The 22153-nt window shown below is 41.5% G+C and overlaps 1 pseudogene across 1 annotated transcript in view; it reads right to left on the bottom strand.

The window, feature by feature from the left end:
* Positions 1–17106: 17106 nt before the first annotated feature.
* LOC146829783 (nicotinamide N-methyltransferase-like) overlaps positions 17107–22153 on the bottom strand; it is a 55253-nt pseudogene continuing 50206 nt past the window's right edge. The window contains exon 3 of the transcript XR_014962047.1: positions 17107–17543. The product of XR_014962047.1 is annotated as a nicotinamide N-methyltransferase-like (transcript). The remainder of the gene's footprint in view (positions 17544–22153) is intronic.

Raw genomic sequence — 22153 nt, forward strand, 5'->3', positions numbered from 1 at the left:
CCATCTTTAAGAAAATACTCCTTTTTCTCTCCACCGCACCAGACACAATCCAGAATAGACCATATTTTTTATCACACATGAGGTTTCCCAATCTTTACTCTCAGCAGATATAGGACCCGTACTTATCTTTGATCATCTTCCTGTTGTGCTTCAATTGGATATTTTACACCAATCTATGCCACCCAAGAGATGGCATTTCAATAACTCTTTACTTCTTGACCCTAACTTCAATGCATCCTTTAGTGGAGAAGTGTGGCTCAATGATTAGAGCGGCAGACCCTGATGCAGAGGTCTAGCCCGGGAACAGGGTTCAATTCCCCGCCTTTACTTCTTTTATCCATTCATTTTTTCAAAGTAACCAAACTGATGATCTCCGCTTCCATACAATCCGGGATGCTTTTAAGGCTACCGCTTGCGATTTTTTTATCAGATATACATCAAATAAACGTAAGTCATTTTGAACAAAACATAATGCACTTCTTACCTTGAACACACCTTTTACACCTCCAAAATGAAAGGCAGTCTGGGAGGTCTTATAAATGCAAAGATAGCTTTCAACAAAACTTCGACTGAAAATGCCTTCATAAACTTACTAAAATTGAGTGTGAAATATTATGCCGGCCAAAATAAATCTGGTAAATTATTAGCCAACTATTTTAAGATTAAGCAAAAGAGACTCCACATTGATTCCATTATTGATGACGATCAAACACCTAAACCTAAAGATTCTGAAATCCTCCAAGCATTTGTATCCTTTTATGAATCACTTTATACAACAGAACTACACCTTCAGATGCAGATATACTTCAGTATATCTCCATGATCCAGAAACGTATTACTCCCCAATCTAGTTTAGAAAGTTTGGAATCTGACATTACACAAATGCTAAATGCACTGAGAACTCCTAAAAAAGATAAAGCCCCAGTTCCTGATGGAATTAAAGTTGTTTTATTTTTACATTTAGCACAGCTCCTCATTCCTTATTAACACACTCTCATTTCCTCCTTCACCATTTCTCGAAACTCGTCTGGTTGATTTCTAGAGATCCTAATCTGCCTCATACCGAAAGATGGTGAAGACTCCAGATATTGCAAAAATTATAGTTAGTTAATGTAGATTATAAAAAAAAATCAAAAGCATTAGCTCTACGACTAGAATCACATCTTCCTTTGTTGCTGGACAAGGAACAATCAGGATTTGTCAAAGGTCGCAGCATCACAGATAACACAAGATTGTTTTTTGACATTTTATCTAAAATGTCTCATCACTCACATCCAATTGCCAGAATTGCCCTGGATGTGGAGAAGGCCTTCGATAGAGTTTCATGGCCATTTATTTTTCATGTCCTCAAATGGTTTGGTTTTGGCCCCAAAATAATTTCCCTAATCGCTTTACTTTATTCAGAGCCCAAGGCGGCCATTTCCACTAATGGTCTTGTTTCTTCTTACTTCACTCTTAAAAGAGGAGTTTGTCAGGGCTGCCCTTTGTCCCCTTTTCTTTTTAACTTGGCATTAGAACCTTTTTTATCTAGAATTCGACAAAATCATTTTATTGCGGGTTTCACTTATGAATCCCAGCACATTAAATTAGCAGTATATGCGGGTGAGCTTTGTAGTCTTCCTTTCTCAACCACAATCTGCACTCCCTCCTTTTTTAAGGGAGATTGATGCTTATGGTTTGGTATCTGGATACAAACTAAATACTGAAAGATGTGAGGTAATGCCCTTAACCAAATACACATTTAAGGAAGATTTTCAGATCTCCAAGTTTGCATGGAACCCTAAGCATATAAAATACCTTGGATAATGGTTCTCTCCTTCCTTAGCGACAACCACCCCTCTAAATTTAGATAAATGTATAGATAAATTAAAAACGCTACCCGAACAATGGCAACTGCTCCATCTATCTTGGAGGGGGCGTTTAGACACCATTAAAATGATGCTTACCTCTATAATACTCTACATCATTTCTAATATACCAATATCTATACCAGCTAAATGTTTTCATAAGATCACTTCCATTGTAACATCAATTTTATGGAATAACAAAAAAACAAGAATAGCACTACAGAAACTAACACATCCAAAGTCAGAAGGAGATGTACATTTTCCCCATTTTTCCAATTATCATAAAGCATTTCAATTAAAGCAATTATCAAATTGGATTTCTGACCAATCTCCTAATGACCCATTATGGATTGATCTCGAATCCTCATTTATATCACCCTATCATTTATATCACCAGCCAACCACAAAAAAGCTATACACCAGTAATGAAACACTTGTGTAAAATATTACAAGCCACTCTTCCTTTGGTCCCACACTTTTCTCAACTCCACAATTTGGCACAACAAACGTATACTTGTTAAAAATAAACCTGTATACTGGAAAGTATGGAGAAATAAAGGTTTAATTTGGGTCCACCTGTTGTTTCAACAAGGCACACTCCTTCAATTTTCGAGGGTACGTCACTTTTATAGCCAACCCCCTTTCTTTCAGCATAAATTTTCAATCCCGCAAACTGCGATACTTGAAACCTGCGCTCAGTTTTCACAAACACTCTCTATGACTCCCCATGTGGACTGCACATGGAATAGTTTTCTACATGTTCATCCTAAAGCCTCTACCATTTACTCCCGTCTAGTACAGTCATCCATAAACAGGGACACATCTAAGACAGAACTCTCCTGGGAGACTGACTTGGGCATTTATTGGCCTGTATCTCTATGGAATAGAATATGGATTAAAATACATAAATCATCTAGAGCAGCAAGTGCCACACAAACAATTTTCTTTGTTTATAACAGGCTTGTTTTTACACCCGCACATTTACATAAGATGCATACTGCTACTCCCAGTACATGCTGGACTTGTTCTTATGACACTGCTGACTTAAAACATGTTATTCACGTGTCTGTATGTATTCAAGTTTTGGGAACAGGTTTGGTCTCAAATCAAAATCATATTCAACACTACAGCTTCCCTTTCCTTCACTAATATTATCTTAGGCAGCTTATCCACTGATTGGAAGAAAAGACATTTGCATATGCAAATAATAGATCTGCTATTAGCGGTCGCTTTTCAATAGATATCGGAAAATTGGAAGAACACCTCTAAATTATCAATTCTTGCCTGGTGGTATGCTATCTCTCATAATCATAGATTGGACACGGCTCTAGTACATCCACTAATGCTTGCCACAAAACGATTGCAGCTATGGTATCCTATCACACAATTTCTAGATGTGATAGTGCAAAAAAATCCTTTACACCCCAACCTACACTACAAGAAGTTGCTAAGCCTCCTTGACTTCCTCAATGTTGTATTTTCACTGCTCAATATCCCATGCAGCAATATCTATATGCTGATACATTGTAAAACCATCATATCATTTATTTGTATTGTGTTAAATTTAATATGAACCAAACTTGCTTTACTTTTCAGTTACACATGTTTATGAATGTATTATTTATATTACTTCTATTGTAACTATGTATCATCAAAATCCCTTATTTCCTTTCCCTGACCTATAAAGTCGTTATTGGTTATTTGTATGAAGTTTTGTTGTTCGATTGCTTTCCTTAAATAAACTTACTCTTCAAACTTAAAAATAATTAGCTACTTACTGAGCCCTGTGACCTCAACCCCTAACAGGTTCAGCAATGTTGGACCACCGGTACATCAGCTGACTATGGGTGTGCCGGACCCTAGAGCAGCAATATCCTTCCCGGCACACCTTTACCCAGCTTGGATGCCGCTCCCAGAGCCCGGACCCAGGCCTGCTGCCAGCTGCTAGGGTGGAGGGGAAGTTTCGCTGGACATAAAAAAAACTGTGCTGCCACATGCACCTCAGACAACAAGGCCTAAGCTGCACCCATTCCTGGTGCAGCCTCCTGCAAGGAAGGCAGCTTCCTGTTGGCACCTTTTAAGGTTCACCCTTTTCTACCATGATGCTGGGAGGTGGGAAAGAGATAAACTGTAGAAAGTAGAGAAACAGGAATTAGAAGGAAGGAACAAAGAACAAATTAGGAAGGAAGTAAAGAGAAAAAATTAAGTAAAAAATTTACCAAAAACACCCCCCAAAATTTGAAAAAATGCAAAATAGTCATGGATTGCAAAGATTGCGGTATGATGGAAACTTCAAGCAAATGGGTGGGACAATCAACGTCAGCCACTCATGGAACTACACGTACCGTGGCAGACTTTTTATGCGATTTTGCATTGTTTCACAAAGCGCTGCTATGCAAACTCCACATACCCTTACTCAGAGCATGACAACACTGACTCCCCAAGGAAATTGTGGAAACAGATCTAAAACTTTTTCATTTAGTAACTCATGCACACCTAAAGAGATATCCAAGAAAGACACATGTTGTTACCATATGTATTGAAGCACTATTATTCTTGTGTAAAACACGTGTACAACAATATTCAATAGAAGTAAACAGAATAGTGTGATCAGCATAATAAGAATGGTAAAGAAGATAAATATTTCAACCATTGTGTCGTTACCAGGTGTGGCCGGCACGGGTAAGACCGGTGAGGTGGGGCAGAGTGGGGGGAAGTTGACAGATAGGTCAAATTAAATGAAAAAATAAATGAAACCACTAACCTTGAACTTGCTGCATCGCTGACTCTACACATTTTGCATATTATTGGATTGCCAATTTAATATTAATAATAAGTGTGTACTGTCAACTGTTTGTATTTATTTTTTCAAGTTTCTTGTACCTGAGGGAGTCCTCGAGATCTTGTGGGTCTTACGCAAGAGTCTTGCAGCCAATGAAAGGCCCTCCGGGGACTCTAAAGCAGCTCTACCTATAGGTATGGCTTCTGCTGGATTCCCAAAAGAGCGCCACAATTTAAAAAGCAGTATTTATTTTGAAAGAGACATTTTTTTCTGCGTGTGAACCTACATGGTCCGCAAGTGGGCCAGTTATTGGTGATACTTTGAGTCTTTTTGGTGGAAGTTAATTTTGTGCTCCCATATGTGTCTCGAAAGAGTCTCTCAAGATGTCTGTGGGAGTGATGTCTCATGCAAATAAAACACTTGAAGTCTTGTTTATAGTAAGTACCCACTCTTAAATTCTTACTTAGGGTTTTCACATAATTGGGGTAGAACCTTGTGTTATCTTATTATCAGATTTTTCCAAGTTTGTGTTCAGCATTGCCTCGGATAAGGAGCAAGGATTTGTGGAGGAGCACATGTTTGAGGTCGCATAGGAGGAGATCAGTTACCAGGCTCCAAAGGAACTATTAATGTGGAAGTATTTCTTATAAATCGTCAGGGAATAAAAAAGGTTCCCCCCATTTCATACCTTATAACATCTGCAAGTAGGAATTCTCTTTTGAAACGGAAAAGAATATATAGTTTTTAGTATATGGATGCACACCATGCTCCTGGTGAAGCTGGCTTAAATTGGAAAACAACAGCGCAATGCTGAGCCTCCGAATCATAAGCAGGCCCATCCCTTGCCGGAGGTGACCAGCACCATCAGAAGTTCTTAGGGCACCTACAGATTTGGAGCTAGCATATGCAGAGATAACTGACTGAAGGGATGTAGGAGTTCCTCAAAGGTGATGTTTAGTGAGAAGCAATCTCATTTTCAATACCCTGTTTTTTATATTGAAACCCAGTGGACAAATCAAAAATCCCCCCAAAATTAAAAATGTGGTTCTTCATGTTTATGTGCTTATGTTGCTTTATCCTAATTGTCTCCTATAGCAGTGCATTTTTAGAATTCAATTGTAAGTCTGCTGTTAAGAGTGTAAATTGAACACAAACACTTGTAGCAATAGATTTAACTTACATTTATATAGATTTTGTGTTAGTTTTGCATAACTTTTTCAACAACAACAAATCAAACTTTATTCAGCAACCCATGCCTTAAAAGGTGATAAGAAGACAAAAACATTCTTACATTTTATTAAAAAGTGGAAGTATACAAGTGAATAGTCACTAAAAGTATTTTCCCTAGAAAAAAAGTAATCAAGATACAGTATTGTTGCAAGGATTCTGTTTGGAAACAGAACTTTGCCTCGGCAGAACGGGATGTCACAAAGTAGGGACTGTGGGCCTCATTTGCAATCTTTTGGCATAGGGCAATGCCGCAAGCCTTCCTGCTCTGCTGCCCTACATCAAAAGAACAGGGCAGGAATGTGCCCTATCTATCGGATACAGCCAATTCCAGTCCATTTCCCTGTGCGGGTGCACAATTGGTTGCCATGAACCTAATCAGGCATCCTTGCATTTTAGGAATTATTGTTTTTGCGCAGGAACACCCACAGTAACACCTATGGCATGTTTCCTATCACAGGATGAGCCAAAGCAGCAGCTTGCTCTGGGTTACCTCAGTCCATATCCCTAAATCAATGGAACGCTACTCAGGGTAGCATTGAAGATATAGCCCTGCAGTAAGTGCTGCTGGAACATCACTGGAAGTGATGTTCCTGCTTCCCAGGGGCCTTCTAAATGAGGCCCAGTGTCACCCGTGGGCCCACATCTGACTAGCTCCAGTGCCTTACCTGAAATCCTAACCTAAAGGTGATTTCAGCAAACCTCTAATTCATCACCTTTCACTCTCACTCATGCATGTCCATAGTAATCAGATAAGAGAGACAAAGGGAGTTTTTCATGTATTTATTGAAACTTTAGTAGTCTATTTTGAAGCAGGTTTGCTGGGATTAGAAAACAGATACAACTAAGGAAAGTAATCAACATTACAAACAGGCTGTAAACTATAAAAAGTGTAAAGAGGGCTGTGAGTGCCAGTGAAGTGTGATGGCCTGTTCAATTGGCTGAAGTCCCACTTGCTATAGTAATGTAATCTGAATCGACAAAAGAAACAAGATAAAAGGAATGGTGGGAATGCAGTTTTGTGTGTGTAAACCCTTATAGAAGGGTACAGATAAAGAACGGAGGAAAGGTCCCCATTGGTCAATTACGAGCTTGTGTTATTTAACAACTACTAGTATCACCCAGCATAGTATTTAGCAGGTGGTAGGCTGTCATCAAACATAGTGTTGTGGTGATGCTCAAGTGGATGAACAAACATATAAATATATAAAGGCATCTCGGTTAAAATCATGATGTCATGTACAGTGTCATTACCGTACTGGAGTAGACAAACACACACATAGATGCATTTTGTTAAGCCAAGGGCAAGGTCATGACCCAGTCACACTTTTATTTCATACTGTGAGCTGTGCCGACTATATTGGGATTGTAGAAAAATATATTGTTGTATTGTGAGGTAAAAACATATATTAAGGTAGACCATTGATGGTAAGACCTCAGATCTCACTGTGCTGACATGGAGTGAATGGTGTGGTATGCGCTTACCTATACAAAACGGGGTTAATGTCCCATGAGGTACAGCTGAGGTAGTCCTCGAAATCTGTGTAGAGAGTTGTTGTAGTAGTTGCTTAATACGTACAGAGTTGAATGCAACAGAACACGCAGGGGGAGACTTTACTTAAAGGCAAACCTGGGGCATGCCAAATGTGTATTGACAATGTGCCAATGTTTTAGAACAAAGTTTTTCACTTAATTGGAGGTAGGGGTGAATGTAGTTCCACAAGTCATGATGTCTTCTTGTGTTCTGGTGTTTGTTTCCAACAGCACTTTGTGGTAGTTATTGCGTGCTCTCTTCTTCGCATTTCTGATGACTTGTTTAGGGTAGTTCTTTCTCCGCAGGTTGTTGCTTAGGTTTTCTGCTTGTGTCTCATAGTCGCAAATGTTGTTGCAGTTCCTTCTCAGTCTAAGGAATTGTCTGTAGGGAAGGTTCTCCTTAGTGCTTTGGGTGATGGCTATTGAAAGGTAGGAGGCTGTTGCAATCACTAGGTTTCTTGTATGTCCTTGTTTAGAGGTTCCAACCTTGTGTTTAATCTAATTACAGAGGCTCCTGTGCAGTTGAAGAATCAGGATGTGGGGGTGGGCCTGTGCTGTCCTAAAGAGACATTCTCCCTTTAAAGATTAGTTTGGCTACTCCTCGCCCACTTCCTGCCATCTTATCTATAGATTGTACTTCTCCACCCACAGAAAACCTATTGTGTCTTCTGACATGACAGCTCATCAGACAGCCCTGTCAAAGCCTGGGAGCAGGCTGGCCAGTCAGGAGAAAAATCTTGAAAGCTGAACTTGTGATCACATAAAATAAAGTGTATTAACTTAATTCTTGTAAAATATCCAGCAAATCCAGCTGTCGCAAGTTGTTGGATTTATTACATGGCCCTTAACAATATTTATACTTCAATAACACTACAATGTTAGTCTAAGGAGCCATTGACTACAAAGGGAAAAACAAAATTGGCATATTTTCCCTCACTTGAGTTCATACAACTTCTTTTATTATGCCCCTGCGTATAGTTCCACGGCAGCCTACACCTGGAGCACCTAGAGGAGACCTTAGTAGTGACTTATATTTACCAATAAGGTAGTTTGAGACTTTCAAAGTACCTTTAATTTCAAAATCAAATTTGCATACAGTCTTCAAAGCAGGGCCTTTAAAATGACAGGAGGCAACACAGATGTGCACACACCAGTGAAGAAAATGTACAGGGCCTCTAAACTTCCTTGCCTTATTATATACTGGGGACTTATAGGTAGGTTGAATCCCCCTATTCCTATTATCTACCAGGAAATTACAGGGTCTCTCAGTGCCAATTGTAAATAGACAACATAACTTCAGAGCAGAACACTTGCCCTTGGTCTGGTAAGCAGAGCTCAGGGCACAGTGGGGTCCGTTACCACCAGAACAAGTGAAAAATGGGGGTGATAAGTACAAAAAGGATGACTTTCAAACAAACAGGCACATGCATCAAAGGAAAAACCGGTCGCAAACGGGCAGATTCTCAGAATCTGCCCCTTTGCGACCGGTATTTTTGCATTTGGGATACATCATCCCAAATGCAAAAATCGCAATTTAAGGAATCTCTAAATTGCGATTACTTAAATTGCGATTGCATTTAAGGAATCCCAAATTGAGATTCCTTAAATGCAATGCATTAAAGTATAAAAATTAGCGATTTCGCTATTAGGGGGAGCAAATTACCATGAAGTTGAACTTCATGGTAATTTGCAAAAACTTTGTAAAATGCACTTTTGTGCTTTTTTCAAAGTGTCATGTTGTGCACACACATGCCCTTAGAGCATGTGTGTGTGCAACATATGTGCACAGATCAATTTCAGGGGTGCAATAGGGTGTCATTTTGACACCCTTGTACCCTTGAAATTGCATGAGAAATTTGCGAGTACCTACTGGTACTCGCAAATTGCTCATGAAATCTCCAATTCATTCCTATGGGCCTGGTGGCCCATAGGAATGAATGGGACGGCATTCCTTAATTGCGACTCGCAATTTGCGACTCGCAATTAAGGAATGTGTAGGAATCGCTATTTTTATAGCGATTCCTACATGCATAGGCTTTTGCAACTCCTTAATTGCGATTCCTTAATAATCGCAATTAAGGAATCGCAAAAGTCTTCGTTGATGCATGTGCCTGAAAGTGTGCATCACATTTCTAAAATATTATCTTGTCACAAAACAGACATTGTATGTGTGGCTATGTTACCAAGGGAGAATCAAAGGGAGCCCAGAAGGGGAAATACTACAGTACGGCTATCTGAGAAAGCAGTGCATAATAAATTATAGAAATACTATCCACAGTTCCACCAACCTAGTAGAATAGGATTAAGCGTTTGTGATGACTGACAATCCTAAGAGGATATTGTTATCTAAAATGAATTATGAAGTATTGGAATGCCGCTGGGGCATTGCAGAGTCCGAATGGCATTTCAGTGTATTCAAAAAGATCACACTTTGCTTCCACTCATCTCCTTCTTTTCCACATGACACAATAAGCGCTGCGTAAGTCCAATTTTGTGTAAATGGTAGAACTGCAAACCTGATCCAAGAGTACAGGAATTAAAGGCAATGGATATCAATCTTTTATAGGGGCCTTATTGACTGCAAAATAGTCGATGCAGGTTCTAATTTCCCCATTTCTTTTTGCCACAAAAGGAGATGAGACTGGATAGATGGAGTGTCAAATAAATCCTATTTCCAAAAGCTAATGCAAATATGTTCCTAAATATTGGGTTTCATGCTCAGTAAGGGCATAAATCCTACTACAGGGTGTGAGAAGCTGGCCTGGTATATGATGTCCACTAATGTAAATGGGCACCTTGCACCAGTCCAGACAACCCTTAAGGTGAATTAACAGGTCTCAGGCAACCTTAGAAAGCTATCCAAGTGGTAGCTGTGGAGAACAGCATTCATGTTTAGTTTTGAGTGTAAAGCCGCTTGTTTTACCAGAATGCTATCCTTTAGTATAGATTAAATGAAAAGGAAACACACAAAGTATTTATAAAAATATGTATCTATTTTCTCATGTATGTTATAGTATCTCCTACATGGAGATAGACACAAAGCACACAATATCTTAGCAAAGAAATCACAGCAAATAGAACTAATAAACAGTGGGGACCAAACCATATACCAAGACAGTGGTGTAAGTACCATGACTTGAGTCAAGACAATGTTGAGAGGATGTAGAATTCCTGGGGACCCACAGAACCACCCAAAGTAAGTAGATAGGGACCCCATGGAGAGTGTGTGCAGTTTGTGAACACGTCTGTGTGCTCCGTACAAGTCTGTGTGTAAGTCGCGGTTGGAATGTTAAAGATTAGGGACCCTTCCCAGTGGGCCCTGAAGTAACCCCATTGAATACAGAGGGTTGGAGAGCCACCCCATCCGTGGATACCCTGGTACTTAAGTAACCTATCCCAGGGAAGCCAGGTGCATAGGTATGAAGCTGCATTGGAAACCGCAGTCGAACCCAATGGAGGACTTCATGAAATTGCCGCTGCTGGAAGAGGAGAAAGTGTCCGGAAGAATCCAAATATGGATTGTTGGAGAGAAGTACCTGAAAGCAGAGGGGGCAGAGTCTATCTCACTTGGGAGTGACCAGAAGTCCTGGAAGACGAATATCCTCCGAAGTCAGGTGCTTCAGGAAAGATGACAGTGACCTTGACTCTGCAGCTGCGAGGATCAGGTGATGCTGAGGATGAGCAGAACCCAGTCCTGAGCTGTCCCACAAAGGATGTCACGTGCTGAGGGTTCGATGTCTGGCAGGAGCACAAACAAGCCTTGGCAAATGCAACCCATGTAGGAGACTCACCACAAGCAGGGGAGTCAGGGTAGTCCCCAAGCAATCAGGGGAGCAATGAAAACAAAGGTCACCATCAAATGGACCCATGGGCCAAAGGCATAGGAATCGCGAGAGGACCTCAATCTGCTCTGCAAAAGATACATGCAATGATTCACATGATGCAGTGTTGCCAAAGATTCTGGTCACTGGAGGTGCTCAAGGTCAGGGCTACTTGGTGCCTGAATATCTTCTTTGAAAGATGTCAACAAGCCTTTGCAACTGTAAAGGGGATGAGGGTCCCAGGGGTCGGGTATTGCAACACCCACAAAGACTACTGGCTTCAAACTTGGTAAGAGTGTGGAGCAGGCCTGGGAGCTAAGGAGAACCATGAGCTGTGTTGCCGAGGCCACGGAGTCTGGAGGAGCTGGGGATCTATGGACTGGTCGTCTTCGTTGCAATGCCTGCAAATGCAGAGTAGTGAGTCCTCCTCTTCAAGGGAGATTACTTCAGTTGTCATTGATGCTTCACAGGCCTTGGAAGGTTCCTGTATGATGCACAGGCACAGATGATGCAGCAGACTGTAAGGGAGACGAGGTCAGGCCCAAATGAATTCCAGCAAAGTCCAGAGTGCCAAGACGGTATAAGTGCGGTGGTTTCAGTTCTGAATCTTGTCCCATGATGAATCTAGGGACCTACACCTAGGTAAGTCCTTAAATACCCTAGGGAAAGGGTTTGGGACTTTCAGGGGAGTGTCTGGACAGGGGGAGGCTACTCCCATGTCCTTTGTCCAGTTTTACATCAGAGCAGGAGCCAATGGCTCCCAGAACTGGTTTGAACTGGACTATGCACAGGGACACCAAATGTGCCTCTCATTCAGACTTCCTGGTGCTGGAAAGTGCACCCACCCAGCCACAATACACTAAATCCTGTCTTGGAGCTGGTCAAACCTCCCTGTGACAGTATGCATATTGTTCTGCCTTCCCCTACTCGAGCTCGGCTCAGCAGCAGGCAAACAGAAATATTTCTCTGGTCAGCAGCAACCATTTTGTGCTCTCCGGACTAGAACGCTGGTACCAGGAACACTGAAAGCCTAACAAAGGGCTCTTCCAGTGCTTGGAATTATACCGCCCACACCTTTTATACCAAACATGATAGGATTCATTGCAGCTGTTTTTGAGACAGTCATCACGTGATTACGCGTTACCCCTCTATATGGTAGATGGCTGCTGCACTGAAAACCCTGGAAAATGGACTCCGAAGGCTGCAGGGATGCCCTGCTCATGCAGGGGCACCCTCTCACTTAGAACCAAGCACCCTGCCTTCAGGATAGTTAAAGCCTGTTATAGGGGGGACATAGACTAAGTGCAGTGACTCTTAGATATGATACAGAGCAGTGCGGAAACAGGATGAGATGATATGCCTCACCTGGTGTGGTCGAAATGTGTGTGTTTTGTCCCTCTGCTTTCCATATTGTATAATATTTCTTTCTATTTAAAAATGCAACTCGATTACAAGTATTCCAAAATCTCCAAACTTCATCATATTTTCCTGCGCACTGCACTCACAGTCAATTGATGGCTTATACATGAAATAATCAACTACTACCTAATGAAAAGTAGCTGTTGTTATGTGGCTATGCTTGTTGTTTATAGGCATGTTATCATTTAGGGTTCAAGTTTGATTAAATGGAAAGATCTATTTTGCAGAGTGGAACAGGAAGTCATTCGAGGCTTCATTTGTACCCTAGAATAAAAGAGTAGTAGTGATGTGTGTGTTGGGGAAAAAATGCAAGCATGCCTTTTACAGAGGGTATAACTACTAAACAGTGCAAGGGGCAGCACCATCCTCCAGTGGTGACATTTGAAAGTGGTGAAGAGTAAAAGTTTGCTATGACTTGTATGTAGTATGTGAGACAGGAATGATTAATGAACAAATATACGGCACAGGCTGGATCCTCTATGGTGCATGTTAAAGCAGAAGCTGGTTTGTTAGAAATCTTTAATGTCCATGAGACTTCAGACCAGGAGGCCAGCCAGCTAGCCCTTTGAATCGCACAGGGTTCAAGGGATGCAGGGCCAGTCTTTTTACCCAGGCAGGGAAACAGTAGGGAGCAGGGCAGCATAGTAAGTGGCAGTTCTTTAACAGCGCAGAAGTCCTTCTTCCTGGCAGTCTTTATAGATCTAGATGTGTACTGAAGTGATGGTGTCATAGGTCCGGTACTTGAAGTGGGTAGACTTTATAATTAGTCCTTTTTAACCCTGGGCGTAGTACTACGCTATTCTCGCGGAGCGTGCGTAGTTTGCGCTACTACGCACTACGCGAATTGCACGCAGCGCGATGCAAAAACACGTAGCGTAACGGAAATTTTTTCTTTCTGGTCCTCAAAATCAAGTTGGCAAACGCGAGCAAGCAAAATCAACACTCCAGCAAGACTTTTCCTTGTTAGCGATCAGCAACATCAAGTTGCCGATCGCGAGCAAGGAAAATAATCCTCCCAGCGAGATTCTCAATGCAGGGAGGTCAGGTTGCGAGCGGTTGCGTATGCTCGCGACCGCTCGCAATGAGAAACTACCAGTCCACGTTGACAAAGCTACCGCTTGAGTACAAATCTACTGAAGTGGCAGAAAACTACCGCTTGCACTGTGCAAGATGCCGTTTGCATTGATTACACAGTGTGGACAAGCATCCGGCACTGTGCAATCAATGCGAACAGCATTTCCCTACCGCACTATGCAGTTTGTGTAGCTACATGTAGCGTGCGTAGTGCAAAGTGTACTTCACATAGCTACGCGTAGCGCTACTACGCAAACTACACCCAGGGTTAGTCCTTTTTAGTGCACAGATGTTTTCCCTACAGGTGGGTATGTAGCCCTTTGTATCAGGACAGGACTCAGCCCTTTCAGGTATAAGTTCTTCTCTTCTATCCTCCCAGGTTGGACCATCAAGTAGCAACTAAGCTGTCATTGTGTGTGGCTGTTTAGGGAATACAAAGAGCACAGCTGTCACCCACCCCAGGCAAGTGATGAGAGACAGGCGGCTGGCACCAAACAACTGAAGTAAAAAAATGCAATTTAAAATCCGACTTCATCATAAGTTGTGACTTTAACTTGTGTTTACAGAGACACAATACTCAAAGTCTATGTCTTCACAATTGGAAATTACACTTAAACTTAATAATCTATGGCTAATATCATCCTATGGGAGATATCAATTTTAAAGAGTTTTTTCACTGCATTTCCTTGCCTTTTAAATACATTGCACCCTGCCCTCTGGGAAGGTTTAGGCCTGGAAAGTGATTTATGGTTATGGTGGAAATGGCGGTGTAAACCACACACAAAGGTTCTGCAATGGTAGGTCTCAGTCACGGTTAGAGGGATACTTAAGTGGGGCACAATGAGTGCTGCAGGCTCACTAGTAGCATTCCCTTTACATGCCCTGGGCACATCTGGTGCACTTTACTAGGGACTTATAAGTACATTAAATAGGCCAACTAGGGAGAAAACAATATTACTATGTGTAGGGAAGAGACTACAAGCATGTTAGCACGGGTTAGCAGTGCTAACACGCACATAGCCCTAAAACCAGCAAAAATGAGGTCAGAAAAGTGCATGAGGTAGGCAAAAAGTTGGGGTTAAACAACTCTAGTGTCGTTAGGTCTAACAATCTGTTATTTCTATATTGCTTCTTAAACTTGCAATGAATATTTAAATAGGAAAAGTCTGTTTCAGAACACACCTTTTTCTTGGCTTGTGCTTGACAGACCACCCTGAAACTCGTGTCTCTATATTGTTTGGTTGATAACTTTGACACCTTTTGACTTAGCTCGTTGAAGCTTCCCAAAAAAGAAAAATCACCCACCTCACCTCCTTACGCAGCTATCTGTCAAGTGGGGACTGAGAAAAGAGGTGCGGGGTCCCAAAACACTTTTTCCCCCATGCAATTCGAATAGGGAATTTCACATTGTAAAGCTAACAAAGGAGCAAAATAGAATTTGTCAGAAAGCTAAATATTTACTTTTAAAGTGTGATGTTTGTGATTTGATGTAAAAATGTTCAGGATGGATAGTCTTAGCAGGCACCTGCAAAAGTCCCACAAAACTGCACATTTAAAAAAAATGTCTGTATCTGTATGTTATGAGGACTGTTTTCATTTGCCCATTTCAGTTCCACAAGAGCGAGCTGTCTTTTTTTAGCAAAGGAATCTATTTGCTGATTGGTAATGGCAGCAGAAACATTATTTTTTACGTTGTGTCTCTTATTACAGGACACTTGGGCTCGGTCTCTGTGTCTTGCACAATTAAAATAAAGACTATATAGGTGCAGGATAGGTGCACACTGACCCCATGGTCTTTGTGCGTGGTGTGCCCTGGTCACTGTTCCCTTTACAGCAGGGTCACCCATGGGACTCATGTGGGGACCAGAATGGACCTCCGAAGTTCCTACAGGAGTCCCACAGGATTGATGAAAATGTAAAAAGTAGGAAAATGTGGGGTGGGACTCGTGGCTAATGACATCAGAGTTATACTTGCTGGGTTATATATAAATTATGAAAATTGTATAAAAATCTTGATTAATTATATAAATTATTTATATGTAAATGATGATCTTTTATTTATTTTTATTTATTTATAAATTTATACCGCGCTAGAATCGACTCTTGCATAAGAGTATCTCTTCAGTGTTTTGGGGGTTTTTCAGAAGCTATTTTCTAATTATTACAAAACCTATGTATATTTGTATGATATTTATTTTATAGGTTTGTTTGTATTCTTCATGCGTGTCATATTTGCTTTTATTGAGAGCTTCTATTGTATTGCTTATTATATGTAATGCTTACTATGTTGATTATACCCCTTACCCTCTCACCCCCTATTTCTTTTTCCTCCAATAAACTCAAACTTAAAAAAAAAAAAAAGAAAACCTATGTATAACTCTATTTTTAACCTTGTTAGGGGCATATTATCAAGACAGGCGATAAAATGATCGTCGCTTTAGCGGCAGAAAACCGCCGCTAAAGCGGCGATAATGGGCTTGATAATATGCTCTTTGGAATTCCAATTGAAGCTCAGGTGTTTTTATGTAAACAGACCTTCTTTTTTACTAAATTTACCAAAATGCATTTGAGCCTGAAACAAATTCAATGAGCTTTCAGTGCAGGATGTGGTCACACCCTCAGGGTGGCCCCTGGGGTTACTCTATCATGAGAGGTGTTGAAGCACATGGGCTGGCCATCTCCCATGGCAGCTCCCAATGCACCCAGAGTGCTCAGGGCTGGGAGCAGCAATCTTTGGTTAGACTGAGTTAGTTCTAGAGCAGAATGCACAAACATGACATTATCTATTGGATCACTCTTGAAAACATCATTATAACATTTCCTCCTTCATAATTTCTCTAAGTCTTATGTTTAAAGCATTGAGTTTGAAAATAATGAATTTCAATATGTGCCACTGACTTTTTAATTTCCATAATAAACATAAAGGAAGCATGAGAGCCTGGTCACCCTGCTTAACCTCCCCTAATATCATTTTATTTTCAGAGATAAAATGGAGTTAAGGTGAACTACTGCCACATTTGTCCTGAGAATTGGGAGCCTTTGGGTTATGACTATAATTGCTGCATTAGGATCCAGATCCTTTGGGTTTAGACTAAAAAACAAAACACCAGAAATGAGAAGTCTTGAACGGAAAGTCATGTCCAGGAAGACGTCATTGATTATTGAATGTTTTTATGCAACAAATAATCAGTAACAGTTTTACTCACTATTGTTACTCAACATTGTCCAGCATGATGGACTACTTTTAAGGTTTACCAGCATTTCACTTCAATTTTAAAGGAATTATTATAATTTTAAAGAAAATACATCATGGGAAAATGAAAAAGAAATTAAGTTGATGCTCATCCGAGCTTCCTTTTTCATCAGTTTGCCTCCTGAAAGTCTACTCTTAATTTACTGAAAATTATATTTTTCATTCTTTCCGAGCTTTTAAAATGACAAAATATTTATAATCAGCTGCACTGTACAAACTTTCAGTTTTCCGAGGATAAATGTGATCTTCCTCAATGACATAACCAGCCCCCTTGAGAGCATCCTTCATCATATCCTCATCCAAGCAGAGAATAGGTATCTTGACGTCACCGCACATGTAAAATGTAGCACAGCATTTTGTAATCATTATCAGATGTCGTCCAGGCTTTAACAGTGAAGAGACGTTTTTCAGTGCTTCGCAGTAGGACTTCTTGTCTGTGAGAAAGTGCTCCACACAGTGAGCCAGGAGCAGACAGTCAGCCTGGGGGTGGATGACGGGAGACAAAAGGGTTACTGCACATGACGTCATATTTCAGGACTCGTTTGAATTTTCTTTGTAACATCTGTTCCTTCTCAGTCCATTTTTCACTAAAACAAAGAGATACAAGGTGATTAAATGTTTTTAATTGTTGACTGACTCATATATTGTAATGCAAAGATAACCATCTTCATAGCTGTTATGGAAAAATGTATCAATGTTTTCAAGATGGCTGCCCCCAGAGCCTGTGATGTGCAATTTCTATCCTGCACTTCTCTAGAGCAATCAGTATGACTGGTTTATCAACTAGAAGTACATTCACATTCACTTTTCATTGCATTTCTGCTTTCCCTGAATTTCTATTAAACATGCTGGTGTAAGTTTTGCTTTTTGGAGTTAGTGCTCTGCTTGACATTAAAGAGAATACTGTACCTAGGCAAAGTGAAAATGGTCCATCATTTCTAAAATCTGGTCATTGCCAGATATGTTTAAAGTGATCCTTTCATCTACATCACACATGATTAAAACCACTGTGTAGGAGCAGTCAACTCCATCACCATCAATAAACCTTCCCATCCACTCAAAACCCTCACCCTGAATGAAACAGCAAAATCTAAGAGACTTGAGTTATAGTTTTTCGATTTAACTCTAAGTGTAAGTTGAACTTTAATGGCTTTGTGTGTGTAAATTTTGAACCTAACTGTAAGGTCCCTATAAATTGTTTTTTGTACTGCAATACTTTGCACTGACCTCTTACTCTTTGCACAGTTCACTACCTTCTTTTTACCCGCCCGGTCCATCCCGGCTGTGTGCCGTTGTGTGGAGGGTGGAGCTAAGCTTGCCTAGAATGTTATTTCTGGTCGGGGAGGGGAGACTTCCTACCCGAGCCTCCTCAAAAGACCGCTATGCACACGAGCGCACTGAGATGCTCTGGTGAGATTGCCGGAGTGTGCGCGTGTGATGGTATTTTTAACGCTGTGTTTTTAGCTCAAAATACTTTTAAATCATTTTTTGTTCTGCAATACTTTGCACTGACCTCTTGCTCTTTGCACAGTTCACTACCTTCTTTTTACCTGCCCCGGTCCATCCCGGCTGTGTGCCGTTGTGTGGAGGTCGGGGCTAAGCTTGCACAGAATTCCATTTCCGGTCGGGAAGGCGGGACTTCCTACCCGATCCTTCTCAAAAGACCGATGTGCACACGAGCGCACTGAGATACTCTTGTGAGATTGTCGGTGTGTGCGCATATGATGTTATTTTTAATGCTGTCTTTCTAACTTAAAATACTTTGAAATCGTTTTTTGTACTGCAATATTTTTCACTGACCTCTTGCTCTTTGCACAGTTCACTACCTTCTTTTACCCGCCCCGGTCCATCCCGGCTGTGTGCCGTAGTGTGGAGGGCGGGGCTAAGCTTGCCTAGAATTTCATTTCCGGTCAGGGAGGCGGGACTTCCTACCCAATCCTCCTCAAAAGACGCGGCTCGCCAAACGCAAGCCCGGGGTCACAAGGGAGGATTAGGTACTTAGGTACTCAGCTGAGGAACTACGTAGATTATCAAAGCCGATCGGCACATTATTCAAACATACCATAAATGCAGATAGCAAGGAAGCAATATGCAATTACTGTGATATGACCTTAACATTTAAAACAAACAATAACAAGGAGGGGAAGCTGCACCTAGCATTACTAAATTGCAGGTCATTAGCTAATGATGTTCTGGACGCACCCCCCCCCCCCCACGAATATGTGATAGCAAGGCAGGACCGAGAAGGTCAAAGAGGCGGCGGTATTGCTATAATCTACAAGTCCACACTGAAGTGTGTGATAAAAAAACGCAGACCTAGAAAACTGCGAGGCATTTTTATTCTCCTTAGCAGCTACGGAAGGTAACACCATAGCTGGCCTTCTAATTTAGCGCCCACCAGGTCCATTATAACAATTTATTACGAGCCTGGAAGAGAAAGTAGTACACCCAACTCTCCGACACAAGAATTGTTTGGTACTAGGCGACCTGAACATACATTTCGATAATAAACAGAACCAAGAAGCTAATACAATATGCAGGGACCTATTGACACTTAACTTAGCACAGAAAGTAGAGACACAAACGCACCAAGAGGGACACATTTTGGATCCCATCTTCTCAAATATTACGGAGACAGAGGTTGACAAACCTTGGCCAGTCCCCTGGTCAGATCACCATCTAATCCAGTTTACAGTGCCCTCCCAAAGAAAGAGGCCAGAACAACAGACCAAGGGAATCACAACTAGGAAGTGGAACGATTTCAAACCTACCTCCTTCACCCAGGCGCTTTTAGAAAAAAGGCCTACACTTATCTAGCCAACAATCAACTAGAAACCTGAATTATAGAGGCACTAGATAAGACAGCACCTTGGAATACCAGGATCCCAAAGAGAGAAAAGGAAACCACACCTTGGTTCAGTGATGAACTGACGATGGCTAAGAAAAAATGTAAAAGGCTTGAGCGAGTATGGAGGAAGGAGTACTGTAGTAGGGCCAGAGAAAACTACAAAAAGGAACTAAAACAATACCATGCACTAATCAAGAAATCCAGAAGTACTAAGGTGACTAAGATATACGACCCCTTCCTGGTAGAAGCACAACAAGGTATAGGCCTGACGGGCGGCAGCCAGACTAATTTTTCAGGGGTGACGCTGGATGCCTTTAAGATCGTGGAAATATAAGAACTTACAGCCATAGCAGAAGGGATCAAATCCGGCTCCCCTCTGGATCCAGCCCGACCTAAAATAATAGTGGAAGGAGCCAAGGCAATTATGCCCTATATATATCAGAGATTATCTCACACTCCTTCCAAACTGGCACTGTCCCCACAAATATGGAAACAGGCCATTGTCAAGCCACTCTAAAAGAAACCATCATTAGATCAAACAATATTAGAAAATCTCCGCCCTATCTCACTACTGCTATTTGTGGCGAAAATTGCAGAGAAGGCAACAAACAAACAGCTGGTAGACCATATAAACAGGAATGACTTGGCACACTGCCTCAAGCTAAACGGTAATAAAACAGGGGTACTGATTGTAGGCAAGATGCCATCCATATGGTCTACCGCGTGGTGGACTGATTCTCTAGGCCAACTACCCACCCCAAAAGCAGAAGGGAAAAACCTCGGGGTCTGGTTTGACTCAGAGTTGACATTTGAGAGCCAAATCCGGAAGGTAGCGGGAAAATGCTATGGTGCTATGAAAACTCTGCAGAAAGTCCTAGACCTCCTACCATCTAATGCCAGGAAAACCATTGTACATTCAGTAATAACCAGCCAATTGGACTATGGGAATGTACTATATCTTGGAGCCACAAAGAGGAGTTTGGCCAAATTGCAGAGGGTACAGAATGCGGAGACAGAAATTACCCCAGGTTAACCAGAGAGCAGCGGGGCAGGAACAGGCTAAATCGCTACAAAAGGAGGGAGAGGTCCATTATGAGTCAGTTACTTGTACTGGGGGCGGTTGACCCATTCCACCAAAGGTTTCATTAGGAACTAATTCCGGACCACCAGCGTACCCTAAGAACTGTCCCTAGATTTTGCAGCCCTAACCTCATCGGCCTCTGATCTTATTGGCCCAGGGCCTTCTGTCCCTGCAGTCACAAGTCTATATGGTCTCAGTCATCATTCTTCACTGGCAGAGGGCCTTAATAATTAACACTCACAATCATGTCCAAAATTAACAAATGAAGAATCTGTGAGGGAAACATTAAGCTGTTATTGATTGGCCATTAGCCCAAGCATAGACAGAGTCAAAAGGGTGAAAGAAGGCACCAGTATGCCCCTGACCTCTAATATTAACAAGAATGAAGCCAGTAATCAACTTGAACCCTAACTCCTTTGTACCAATGACTCAGGGAGCCCTCCCATCTCATAACCATGTACAAGAATCAACCCCTTTATAGCAACCATTAACAGTCTATTCTTGAATCTATAGCCTGAAAGGAGAGTTGGGTAACATCTTAGATTTTAGCTACTATATAGGCCCAAATAGAGGACACACTTAGTCAAACTCCGATATTGGGATGGAGGGGGTGCAGTAACATCTCCGACTCAGATTCAGTGTCCCATCGCTGGTGGAGATATAGCCTTGTCCTTTGAGATGTCATCAGTGATGTCACTGACCATGTCATGAGGGATGTAATATGTGAAATCATCAGCAGTGCATTATGGGCGCGTGAGTTATAGTTAGGTCAGCTAAATTTGGTTTTGTACAAGTGAAATGTCAGCATAACTATAATGCTCCTGTAACCTGTGTTTTTGTTCTGTGAATGTCTATAGTTTTTTAAATTCCATGTCCTAACTATAACGTCCCTATAACCTTTGTCCTTTTTGAATGAATTTCTAATGTTTTTTAACTAGCAGTCATGTTTGCAGAGTGGTGGAGAAAGGTGGCTGGGCCTCCAACCAACTCTCAGGAATTCTGCTGCATAGGACTTACAGGAGGAACCAGAAGGGCCTCTTGGCCTCTAAGGTCCCTAAGGACTAAAGTGGACTTCATTCCCCAGCCCACCTGTTGCTTCCACTAAGCCCCACACAGTGCTATTGCTGAGAGTTGGTCGCAGGCCATGCCCCGTTCTACACCACATTATGAATTATTAATTTAATTGCCCTCCATAACTGGCCCACCCGAGGGCCTAATTAAAATCAGCACATGCTCCCACCCTCCTAGGGTTTAATTAAAATTGAAAC

Source organism: Triturus cristatus, chromosome 5_2 (genome assembly GCF_964204655.1).
Source record: "Triturus cristatus chromosome 5_2, aTriCri1.1, whole genome shotgun sequence".
In the NCBI taxonomy this organism is placed as follows: domain Eukaryota; kingdom Metazoa; phylum Chordata; class Amphibia; order Caudata; family Salamandridae; genus Triturus; species Triturus cristatus.